Source organism: Mirounga leonina, unplaced genomic scaffold (genome assembly GCF_011800145.1).
Source record: "Mirounga leonina isolate KUSES-001 unplaced genomic scaffold, KU_Mleo_1.0 Mir_154, whole genome shotgun sequence".
Taxonomy (NCBI): domain Eukaryota; kingdom Metazoa; phylum Chordata; class Mammalia; order Carnivora; family Phocidae; genus Mirounga; species Mirounga leonina.
Window position 1 is genome coordinate 41381667 of NW_023270389.1, and position 13339 is coordinate 41395005.

Genomic DNA, 13339 nt, shown 5'->3' on the forward strand with positions numbered 1-13339 from the left:
TCTTCTTCTCCTTCTTCTTCTTCTTCTTCTTCTTCTTCTTCTTCTTCTTCTTCTTCTTCTTCTTCTTCTTCTTCTTTTCCTCCTCCTCCTTCTTCTTCTTCCTCCTCCTCCTCCTCTTCCTCCTCCTCCTGTTCTTCTTCTTCTTCTTCATCACCTTCTAATTCTCATTCTCACAACATAAGCATTTAGCCTGAACCTGGCTACAGTAAGTGCCTCATAAATGTTGGCTATTACTGCTATGATTGTTATTCTCTAGTGGAACTGCTGTCAGGCCCATGAAGTTCAACTATTTTTTCTCTTTTTGAAAATGGCTCTCCTTGCCCCCCAAGTCTTGGCTTGAGAGAACCTCTTCCCTTTGTGACTGGAAGTCTCTAGAAACAAGTCAATCCTATTAGGAAGGAAGGGGGTGGGGACAAGACAGGAGCCAGGCAGCAGGACTAGGTCTCTGAAGCCAGAGTCATTGCCCTGGTAATATTCAGACAGGCCTGGGTTCAAATCCTACCTCAGGCACTACTAGCTGCATCCTTAGGCAAGTCATTTGAAATTCTGAACATTGCTCGTAGTGCTGTTTGGTGGTTAAATGGCATAAGTGCCATGACTGCTACATAGGAAGTGCTTGGTAAATGTAGCCCCTGTGATGGTGAGGATAGTGATGTTGATGGCAAGTATGGTGATGACGAAGATGATGATTTGAACTCTTCCTGCTCCCATTGTCTTGTAAGAGGAGAGGAGAGTTACTCTCTTTCTCTGCCCCCTCCATCATCTTCATGAGGCTAGACAGCTTCACCTGGCTGAGAGTACAAAGGTAATAAGTGGGAATACAATGAGAATATAAATATGTGGATAATTTAGAATATGATAACTCTGGATCCAGATGAAAACCCAACTGTGATAACTGGATATACAAATAAGAATGCAAACGCCGCAGTAAGAAAACAGCTTCTACCGTCCCTCCAAAGACCTCATTCTCCAATACCATGGCTGGGAGCTATTCCTCTTTCCCTCTAACAATCAAGCCACCAATCTCTTTCTTGTGCTGAAAGCAAGACTAGTTTGCTGACCTCTGCAGGGGAGGGAGTGATCCTAGTGGGTATGTTTCAGAAAGCTGGCCCTGCCAGCCTGGGGAGAAAATGCTGAGATGAGCGCAAGCTGGAGGGGCTCAAGACTCTCATTCAGGCTGGCTGGCCACTGTGGTGGGTCACAAGGTGCTGATGGAAGCACTGTTTATCATGTCAACAAGACATAAACCAAGGATCTTTGATGTTTCAGCCCATTTCCCTGCCAGGCACTAGCTTTATTCTCCTTGTAGATATGATGGGGCCATCTCTCTAAAATTAGGAGGAATAGAGCATCTATTTAAGCCTTTCCTGCTTACCTGTGGAGCTGACTTGTCTTCCTCATGTCTCTTTGTATCTTCCTTCTCTCAATGTGCTCTGTTAAAATTGTGATTGAGTCTCCATATGTCTTTACAGCTTCTTTTAGACTGTTTTAGTTATCTGCTGCTGCATAATAAGCCACCCCAAAACTTACTATGCTCACAAATTCTGTGGATCAGGAATTCTAACAGAGCACTGTGGGGATGGCTTATCTGTTTCAGGATGTCTGGGGGCTGCAAGCTGGGAATATTTGAACAACTGGGAATAGCTTTAAAGAGCAGAACAGAGAGAGCAAGCTCTCCTGTCTCTTCTTACAAGGGCATTAATCCCATTCATAAGAGGTCCATTCGCATGACCTATTTACCTCCTAAGGGCCCCACATCCTAATAGCATCACATTAGGGGTTAGGATTTCAACATATGAATTTTTGGGGAGGGCATATTTACTTTATAACATATGTGTTGCTTAGAGCTCCAACAGTAAATGTTCTAGCAAACAAGGCCAAAGTTGCGTGGGTCTTTATGATTAGCCTACATAATCCTCTAGGCTGATAGAATCACAAACTCACTTCTGTTCAAGGAGAGGGGATATGGACTCCACTGTTCAATGGAAAGAGTATCAGTGGATTTGTCTGATTATCCAACATTCAGTAGGTCTGTTCACTATGTAGAGAAGTGAAATCTTAAAGATTAAGCCAAAGATACAGTTAATAATATGATTAATTTGCTTCTTAAATAATAATTTTAAAATAATTTCTTTAAATTAAGGATGGCTAGTATTTTTCAACCTATATTTCTTGGACAGAGATTCCGAGAGCCATCTTACAAAACAAACAATCAAAAATTCTTATTTCCAAGTAAGTTTAGAAAATACTTCATACTATACATAGCCTCTTGGAGAGTCACTGTGCATACTGACACATCACAGTCCCTGAAAAATCCTGCAGCAAGGGAAGATTTATTTTCTTTTGGAGTTTAGATATTTCCAAAACCTATTTGAGCACAGAACCTTTAAAATTTTCTTTTTAGGTTCCAATACCTGTTGAAATCTCACCAAACTAATACTCCTTGAGCTCTCTTTAGGAAAGGCTGTCTAAGTAATACTCCATTCTGTGTGTGTGTGTATGTATATATATGTATATATACCACATCTTCTTTATCTCTTTGTCTATGGATGGACACTGGGTTGCTTCCATATCTTGGCTATTATAAATAATGCTTCAATAAACACAGGAAGGCAAGTATCCTTTGAATTAGTGTTTTTTAAAAAATATTTTATTTATTTGAGAGAGAGAGAAAATATGTACGTGCAAGCAGTGGCGGGGAGGGTGCAGAGGGAGAGGGAATCTCAAGCAGACTCCATTTTAATCAGGGAGCCCAATGTGGGGCTTGATCCCATGACCCTGAGATCATGACCTGAGCCAAAACTATGAGTCGGACATTCAACCAACTGAACCACCCAGGAGCCCCTTGAGTTAGTGTTTTGTTTTCTTTGGATAAATATCCAGTGGTGGAATTACTGGATCATATGGTATTTTTTTTATTATGTTCAGTTAGCCAACATATAGTACATATGGTATTTCTGTTTTTAATTTTTTGAGGAACCTCCATACTGTTTTCCACAGTGTTTACACCAGCTTGCATTCCCACCAACAGTGCATGAGGGTTCCTTATTCTCCACATCCATGCCAGCCCTTGTTATTTCTTGTGTTTTGGAGTTCAACCATTCTGACAAGTGTGAGGTAATATCTCATTATAGTTTTGATTTGTATTTCCCTAATTATTAGCGATGGTGAGCATCTTTTCATGTGTTTGTTGGCTATCTGTATGTCTTCTTTAGAGAAATGTCTGTTCATGTCTTCTGTCCATTTTTAAAATTAGATTATTTGATTTTTGGTGTTGAGCTGTGTAAGTTCTTTATATATTTTGGATACTAACCTCTCATTGGTTGTCAGGGGGATGGGTGAAATAGGTGAAGGGGATTTATACTTATCATGAGGAGCGCTGAGTAATGTATAGAATTGTTGAATCATTATATTGTACACCTGAAACTAATATAACACTGCATTTTTTTTAAAGATTTTATTTATTTACTTGAGAGAGAGAGAGCATGAGAGAGAACAAGAGCACAAGCAGTGGGGAGGGGTAGAGGGAGAAGCAGACTCCCCACCGAGCAGGGAGCCCAATGTGGGACTTGAGCCCAGCGTCCTGGGATCATGACCTGAGCTGAAGGCAGACGCTTAACCGACTGAGCCACTCGGGTGCCCTGTAACACTGTATGTTAATTATACTTGAATTAAAGGTATATTATGATCAATTAAAGATATTATAATAAAAAATGTTATATTCAAACACTTGGGTCTCATGAAATGTAACCCAAAGTTTGCATAAATTAAAAGGAAGAAAGCCTGTTTAGACTCTAAATTCCAGAGCAAGCAAGCTTCAGAACAAATCTTAAAGTATTATTCAATAACTTTTTCAACAATTGTAGCATAATTTCCAGTGCTTGATTTGAGTATTTGCACCAAAGCAATTAAAGCAGAATCTTTGGAGACGGGGGCCTGGGCATTGAAATTTTTGAAAAACATCAGGGATTCTAATGTGCAGTCGGGTTGAGAGCCATTGACTTAAACTATTATTTCAGAAAAATACTGTTTATTCTTGGGAGGTTATACACTTTGTTCAACAGTTACTTGCTGGAAAATTGGGAGAACAAAGAGGCACATTTGCAATTCTTAATGAAGGGGGTATCACAAAAGAGACAGACCAGATGCTGAGTATCTATACTCACCCTGCTCTGCTCCATGAGTCTTGGATTGCTACTCTCCACACACCCCCCACCCCTGCCTTTGCCCATCCCCTCCAGATTGCATTGTCAAACCATTATTGACTCTTCTGCTAAAGTTTTGCCTCCTTCTCACCCCCACCCCCAAATAGAACTTTATTCTAGAATGGATCATTTGAATTGGAGGACATGTACCCCTGGGGGTGGGGAGATTAACTCTTACAGATTGGAAGAGAGGTTTCTAAAACTTGCATGGAGGTTCAGTGGGAAGAGATTAGAAAAGAGGTGGGGACAGAGGAGGAGAGAGAGGACATGTAATCTTATCAGTGAAAGGAACCATCCTCCCTTCCATGAAGGACTTAAGTATTAGAGTGCTTATCCCTAGACTGGAGAAAATTCCTATCACATACAGCTTTAGGTTCTTCATTCCTATTTATAATTTTCTCTAATCCAATAGTTGGGAAAAATCTGCTATACTCAGAGTCTTGTGGCATGATGTTTGAAGAATAAAGTAAAAGGTCAGTAAAGGGAAGTGTGGCCAATTCCAAGTCCAGTCTCTATAGTATCCTTGGAGGTGACTACATCTAGCTGTTCTATATGGAGACCATCTGTGAAGTAAATGACAGTCCAAGGTGGAGCTGGAAATGGCAAGACAAGCCCCTTGAGTACCCTTAGCATAAAAATTCTCCTTCCCTCATTTAATGAGAAAGGTGACCTTGAACATAAAAGGTAGAAAAAGGGGGCGCCCGGGTGGCTCAGTTGGTTGGGCGACTGCCTTCGGCTCAGGTCATGATCCTGGAGTCCCTGGATCGAGTCCCATATCGGGCTCCCTGCTCAGCGGGGAGTCTGCTTCTCCCTCTGACCCTCCCCCCCTCTCATGTGCTCTCTCTCTCAGTCTCTCTCTCTCTCAAATAAATAAATAAAATCTTAAAAAAAAAAGGTAGAAAAGAGGCAGGGAGGAGGTAGACCTACGTTTGAACTACAAAGGGAGGTACCGTTATTTATTTATTTAACTATTTCTCCTTTGTTAACCACTTGGCTTGTTTCAAGGTCTTTCTATTATAATACACTGCATGAACATTGTGACACATAAATCCTGACCTGCATCTTAGATTATTTCCTTAGGTTAGATTTCCAGGAGTGGAATTACCAGATCAAAAAATAAGGTATTTTTAGGGCTCTTGATATATATTACCACCCAGCCCCCTTAGAAAATTTGTATCAATTTAAACTCTCATTAGCAATGTACAAGAATGCTCATTTACCCATGTCTGCCAACACTGGGCATTTTAACTTAAAATACTTCTTGGTGTTCTTGTTATTTTTGTTTTGATGGTTTCCTTTCTGGATTATTCTCAAAAGGAAAAATTTCCCCAGCTTTGAGATATAATCGACATATAACATTGTGTAAGTTTAAGGTATACAAGTTGATTTGATATATAGGTATTGTGAAATGATTACCTCAGTAGCATTAGCTAACACCTCCATCACCTCACATAATTACCATTTATTTCTTGTGATGAGAACATTTTAAGATCTAGTCTTTTAGCAACCTCCAAGTATATAATACAGTATTGTGAACTATAATCACCATGCTGTATATTAGATCTCCAGAACTTACTCATCATATATATAACTGGAAGTTTGTATCCTTTGACCTACATTTCCTTATTTCTCCCATTCCCCAGCTATTGGCAACCACCATTCTGCTCTGTTTCTATGAGTTCATCTTTTTTAGATTCCATATTTAAGTGATATCATACAGTATCTGTCTTTCTCTGTCTTGCTTATTTCACTTCGCATAATGTCCTCAGGGTTCATCCATGTTGTTGCAAATGGCAGGATTTCTTTTCTTCCCACAGCTGAGTACTATTCCATTGTGTGTGTGTGTGTGTGTGTGTGTATGATTTTACCCATTCATCTGTAGATGCACATTTAGGTTGTTTCCATTTCTGGGCTGTTGTGAATAATGCTTCTGCGAACATGGGGGTACAGATATCTCTTTGAGATCCTGATTTCATTTCCTTTGAATATATACCCAGAAATGGGATTACTGGATCATATGGTAGTTTTATTTTTAATATTTTGAGGAAGCTCCATACCACTTTCCATAGTGGCTGCACCAATTTACATTCCCACCAACAGTGCACAAGATTTCCCTTTTCTCCATATCCTTGCCAATACTTGTTATCGCCCGTCTTTTTTTTGTTTGTTTTTGTTTTGTTTTGTTTAAAGATTTTTTATTTATTTGACAGGGAGAGACACGGCGAGAGAGGGAACACAAGCAGAGGGAGTGGGAGAGGGAGAAGCAGGCTTCCCGCCAGGCAGGGAGCCTGATGTGGGGCTCGGTCCCAGGACCCTGGGACTGTGACCTGAGCCAAAGGCAGATGCTTAACGACTGAGCCACCCAGGTGCACCATCTCCTGTCTTTTTGATGACATGATGACCTGTTAGCCATTGTAACAGGTATGAGGTGATAGCTCATTGTGGTTTTGATTTATATTTCTCTGGTGATTAATGATGTTGAGTATCTTTTCATGTGTCTGTTGGCCATCTCTCTGTCTTTTTTGGAAAAATGTCTATTCAGTCCCTCTGTCCATTTTTAAAAATAGGATTGTTTATTTTTTGCTATTGACTTGTATGATTTCCTTATATATTTTGGATATTAACCCCTTGTCAGAACCATGATTTGCAAATATTTCCTCCCATTATGTAGGTTGCCTTTTCATTTTGTTAATTGTTTATTTTGCTGTGGGTAAGCTTTTTATTTTGATGAAACCCCACTTACTTATTTTGGCTGTTGTTGCTTGTGCTTTTGGTGTCATATCCAAAAATTATTGCCAAGACTAACGTCAAGGAGTTTTTCCTCTGTGTTTTCTTCCAGAAGTTTTATAGTTTCAGGTCTTGCGTTTAAGTCTGTAATCCATTTCCAGCTAATTTTTGTTAATTGTGTAAGATAGGGTTCTAATTTCATTCTTCTACATGTGATTATCCAATTTTCCCAGCACCATTTATTGAAGAGACTGTCCTTTCCCCATTGAGTATCTTTGGCTCCCTTGTCAAATATTAGTTGATTGTATATGTGAGGGTTTATTTCTGGGCTGTTGATTCCAATCCATCTGTGTGTGTCTATTTGTATACCAATGTCATACTGTTTATGATTACTCTAACTTTGTAGTATAGTTTGAAATCAGGAAGCGTGATGCTTCCAGCTTTGTTCTTTCTCAGGTTTGCTTTGGCTATTCAAGTTCTTTGTGGTTCCATACAAATTTTAGTATTATTTTTTCCTGTTTCTGTGAAAAATGCCATTGGAATTTTGATAGAGATGGCATTGAATCTATATATGGCTTTGGATAGTATGAACATTTTAATGATATCAAATTTTCCAATTCATGAGCATGAGGTATCTTTCCATTTATTTGTATCTTCTTCACTTTCTTTCATTAAAGTCTTATAGTTTTCAGTGTATAGATCTTTCACTTCCTTGGTTAAAATTGTTCCTAAGCATTTTATTGTTTTTGAGGCTATTATGAATGGAATTGTTCTATTTTTTCAGGTATTTTGTTGATAGCGCATAGTGTATAGAAACACAACTGATTCTTAAAAAGAAATTTTTAATGGGGTAAATTAAATTATGTGTATTGCCTCTTGAATCTATTTTCTCTTCAAAAAGTATACAAATATCCCTTTGCTTTGGAAACAGCAATCAATTTTTTTCTTTTATCAATTCTCCCCAATCAGAAGCAATAAATTTCAGGTTGCTGATAAAGAATAAGAAACCTCTTTTCTTTAATGGATACTGCAAATAGCAGATAGTCTTTTGAGATTTTCTTCTCAGCCTTTCCTTAGCAGTGGACTCCAATTTGCCTCTGCAAGAGTCTCAGAAACTTTGGAGAGCTTGTCTTCCAGCCTGAACATGCCTCCTAAAATGAATTTTAAATAAGGGTTCTCCGATGGAGATTTAAGTGAAGTCATGAGTTAGTTCCTTCTTTTGTCCTTCCAATTGTCTAGATAAATTATTGAATGCTTTTTTTTAAAAGATTTTTTAATCTATTTCTTTGTGTGTGAGAGGGAGAGAGAGTGAGAGTGAGAACACACAAACGGGGGTGGTGGCAGGCAGAGGCAGAAGCAGCTCACCACTGAGCAAGGAGCCAGATGTGGGACTCGATCCCAGGACCCTGGGATCATGACCTGAGCCGAAGGCAGACACTTAACTGACAGAGCCACCCAGGCATCCCAAATTATTGAATGCTTACAAGTGTCTTACACAGTACAATACATTGCAAAGTGCAAGCAATGTTAATTATTCATGGATTCCATAATTACGATTTTGCATCTTGGTGAAATTTATTGTTAACCCCAAATCAGTGCTCATGGCTCTTTCATGGTAGTACCAGGAAGATTTGAGTCACTCAACATGCACATTCCCAGCTGAGGTAAAGCAAGGCATCAGTCTGCCTTTTTGTTTTCTCTCTCATATTCTGAATAAGAGTCCTTTTGTGATGTATTTGGTGGCCATATTTTTGCATTTTTCTTGGTTATTTCTTTATTTAAAATAGCCCCTGAGGGTAGTGCTGAAGTGCTGTTTACTGTTCCTAAGCTGTGATGTTCAAGAAGGGAGAAAATAAGCTCAGATAAGCTTAATTAAGGCCTAAGTTATGTTGACCATGAATTCAATAAATCAACAATACGTATTAAATAAAGTGTCTTTAAACAAAAACACACATAAAACAAGGTTATGTATTAATTGGTTGATGAAAATGTTGTTACCAGAGTCTCACAGGAATCTAACCTTGTATTTTCCCTAGGAGCAATGCCTCAGTATTCGCTAATTCAATGTTCCCAGCAACTACATAGAACATAACTGCCGGGAGAACTAGAGTTGACTGTATTATCAGAGAGTGACAGTTGATCTTGGGAAGTGAGAGGAACACACGTAATGAATCATGAATGACCTGAACAGTAACAGCAGTACAAATAACAAAGGATAGACAAATCAGGGTGATCTAGAGGAAGGCTTTGTGAAAGGAGTGGCCATCAATCTGGGCTTTGCAGTCTGAAGAGGGTTTATGTAAGCTCAGGAAGCTAAGAGTAGGAGTGATGAATAGTCTTATTTAGGGAGGACAGGCTATAAGCCAATTTGTATTTGAGGATTATTTTGAATGTGGGGCATATGAAAAATAAGGCTGAACAAATCGTGTGGGAAGGAGTTCTGGAAGTCCTGAATGTAAGTCTGAGAGAGCCTGGGTTGGTTCCTGGGACCAGTTTTTTTTTAAAATCAGCTTTATAATTTGCATAAAATAAATTTCACTCATTTTAAGTGTACATTTTGGTGAGCTTTGACAAATATATACCCCCAAGTAAACACCACCACAATCAAGTTATAAAACATTTCTATTACCCCAAAATGTTTTCTCATATTGCCTTGCAGCCAATACCCCTACCACTCATAATACTAGGCAAAAAATAAAGTATAAACTTACCTTTTATAGAATTTCTTATAAATGAAATCAAATAATAAGTACTTGTATGAGACTGGCTTCTTTGGCTTAACATAATGTTTTTTAGGTGTATCCATTTTGTATGTAGTATATAGTTTTAAAGAAAAATGCTGACTAGTATTCCATTTTATGGATATACTAAAATTTGCTTATCCATTTACCAGTTGTTAGATATTTAGGTTGTTTCCAGTTTTGAACTATTAGAAGTAAACTTTCTGTGGCCATTTGTGTACAATTCTTATTGTGGAAATACATTCTCATTTTTCTTTGATGAATACTTAAGAGTGGAACTGCTGGGTTGTATAAATGTATACTTAACTTTTTATGAAACTGCCAAACTATTTTCAAAGTGATTAAAACATTATATATAACCCCAGCCATGTATGAAAATTCTAGTTGCTCCATATCCTAATACTTAATGTGGTCAGTCTTCTAAATATATGCCATGCTAGTGGGTGTTGGTATCTCATTGTGATTTGAACTTAGATTTTATTTATGACTAATGATGATAAACATGTTTTCATGTATTTGAGATTTATATATCTTATTTTGTAAAGTATTCAAATATAAAAAATTGGTTGTCTTGTTATTGGGCTTGAGACATTCTTCAAATATTCTGGATATTGATCCTTTGTCACACATATATGTTGTAAATATTTTCCTGTATGTCCTGCCTTTTTGTTTTTGTAATGGTCCCTTTTAAAAAGTAGAAACTTTTATTTTTGTTGAAGGCCAATTTACCAATTTTTTTCTTTCGTGGTTCATGCTTTTTGTATACTCTAAGAAGTCTTTGCCTAACCTAAGGTCACAAAAATTTTCCTCCATGTTTTCGTCTAGAAGTTTTATAGTTTCAGCTTTTACATTTAAGTCTACAATCCATATCAAGTTAGCTTTTTTTGGTATGATGTGAGGGAAAGGTTGAGATTCAACTGTTCCAGCAACATTTGTTGAAACAACTATTTTTTCCCCATTGGTTTCCCTTGACACTTCGGTCAAAAGTGATAACTGACCCAGATATGTGTGGATTTATTTCTGGACCCTCAATTCATTTCCACTGATTTATATGTCTATCCTTGTACTTCTTCCACACTGTCTTGATTACTGTAGCTTTTTTTAAAACATTTTAGTGTATTTAATGCCAGCCTTTTTACTATGTATAACCATATGCATGTGTTATATATGTGTATGTATATATATACAACTGTAATATATATACACACACACACACACACACACCCCACATCTATGCATACACACATATCTCTTTAAAATTGGGTCATATACATAGCTTTATAGTAAGTCTTGAAATCAGGTAGTGTAAGTTTTCCAAGTTTATTATTCTCTTTCAAAATTGTTTTGGATATTCTAAGTACTTTGAACTTCCCTAAAAATTTTAAAGTCAGCTTGTCAAGTTCCACAAGAAAAACTGCTGAAAATTGCACTACTGGGTATTTACCCCAAAGATACAAAAGTAGGGATCCGAAAGGGTACATGCACCCTGATGTTTATAGCAGCAATGTCCACAATAGCCAAACTGTGGAAAGAGCCAAGATGTCCATCGACAGATGAATGGATAAAGAAGATGTGGTATATATATACAATGGAATATTATGCAGCCATCAAAAGGAATGAGATCTTGCCATTTGCAACGACGTGGATGGAACTGGAGGGTATTATGTTGAGCGAAATAAGTCAATCAGAGAAAGACATGTATCATATGACCTCACTGATATGAGGAATTCTTAGTCTCAGGAAACAAACTGAGGGTTGTTGGAGTGGGGGGTGGGGTGGGAGGGATGGGGTGACTGGGTGATAGACACTGGGGAGGGTATGTGCTCTGGTAAGCACTGTGAATTGTGCAAGACTGTTGAATCTCAGATCTGCACCTCTGAAACAAATAATGCAATATATGTTAAGAAAAAAAAAAAGAAGAAGAAGATAGCAGGAGGGGAAGAATGAAGGGGGGGAAATCGGAGGGGTAGATGAACCATGAGAGACGATGGACTCTGAAAAACAAACTGAGGGTTCTAGAGGGGAGGCGGGTGGGAGGATGGGTTAGCCTGGTGATGGGTATTGAGGAGGGCACATTCTGCATGGAGCAATAGGTTTTATGCACAAACAATGAATCATGGAACACTACATCTAAAACTAATGATGTAATGTATGGGGATTAACATAAGAATAAAAAAATTAAAAAAAAAAAAGAAAACCTGCTGAAATTTTCATTGGAATCCCAATCTGAATCTACTGATCAATTTAGGGAGAATTAACATGTTAAAGTACAAAGTCTTCCAGTCTACAAGCATGGTATAGCTCTCCAACTATTTAGGTTTACTTTAATTTATCCAACAGTGTTTTGTATTTTTTGGTGTACAGGTTTTGCACATACTTTGTTTAAATTTTCCCTAAATATTTCACATTTTTTGATGCTACTGCTAATGATCTTTTCAAATAACCAGATGTCTTTATCAATTTTTTTCTATTTTATTCATTTTCTATGCTATTGGTTTCTGTTTTTTTTTATTATTTAATTTGTCTTCTTAACTTGCGTTTAATTTGTTCTTTTTTCTAGCTTAAGGTGGGAGCTTAGATCATTTATTTTAGAACTTTCTTCTCCAATATAAGTGTTAAAAGTTATGAATTTTCTAGTAAGTTCTGCTTTAATTGCATGCCACATATTTTGATATCTGTATTTTCTTTGTCATTTAAGATATTTAAAATTTTTCCTTATGATTTTTTATTTGACACATGGATTATTTGGAATAATTTTGTTTAATTTCAATACACTTTGAGATTCACCAGATAAATTTTCTGTTGTTGATTTCTTCATTCTGTTGTGGTCAGAGAAAATTGTAAGTTCTCTGAGTACATGCTGCTGAGTGGAGTATTCTATAAATGTCAATTAAGTCAAGTTGATTCAAGTGTTGTTTGAGTATACTGTATTTTTATTGAATTTTTAGTCTACTTATTCTATCAATTACTGAAAGAGGCCTGTTGAAATCTCTAACTATAATTATGTGTTTATTTTTCCTTTCACTTCAATCTATTTTGCTTTCTCTATTATAAAACTCTGTTGTTAGGGGCCAGTCATTTAGGATTATTATGTCTTGAGGAAGTGACCCTTTTGCCATTATGAAATGTGTCTCTTTATGCTTGGTTGTATTTCTTGTTGTGGTGTTAACATAGGCATTCCAGTTTTCTTTTGATTAGTGTTTTTCCATCATATACCTTTTAAACATATTTTTAGTTTTAACTTATCTTTGACTTTATATTTAATACTGGTTTCTTCTGTTAGGGTATGCTTTTTTATTCAGTCTGACAATTTCTTTGACTTTTAACTGGACTATTTAGATTATTTGTATTTAATGTAATTATTGATACAGCTGGATTTAAATCTAAATCTATTTGTTTTCTTATTCGATTTGTTTAAATCTGTTCTTTATTTATGTTTTCCTCTTTCTCTACCTTGTTTTTGGATTATTTTGTGGTATTCTGTTTTCTCTCCACTAGTGGCTCACTAGCTATACCTCTGGTTTATGTATATGTATGTGTTTTGGGGAGGGTGCTTGCTCTAGATTTACAATATACATCTTTAAAATAGTCTACCTTTAAATAATATTGTGCCACTTCATATGTAATATAAGAACTTTAAAATAATATACTTCTGTTTCCTTTTCC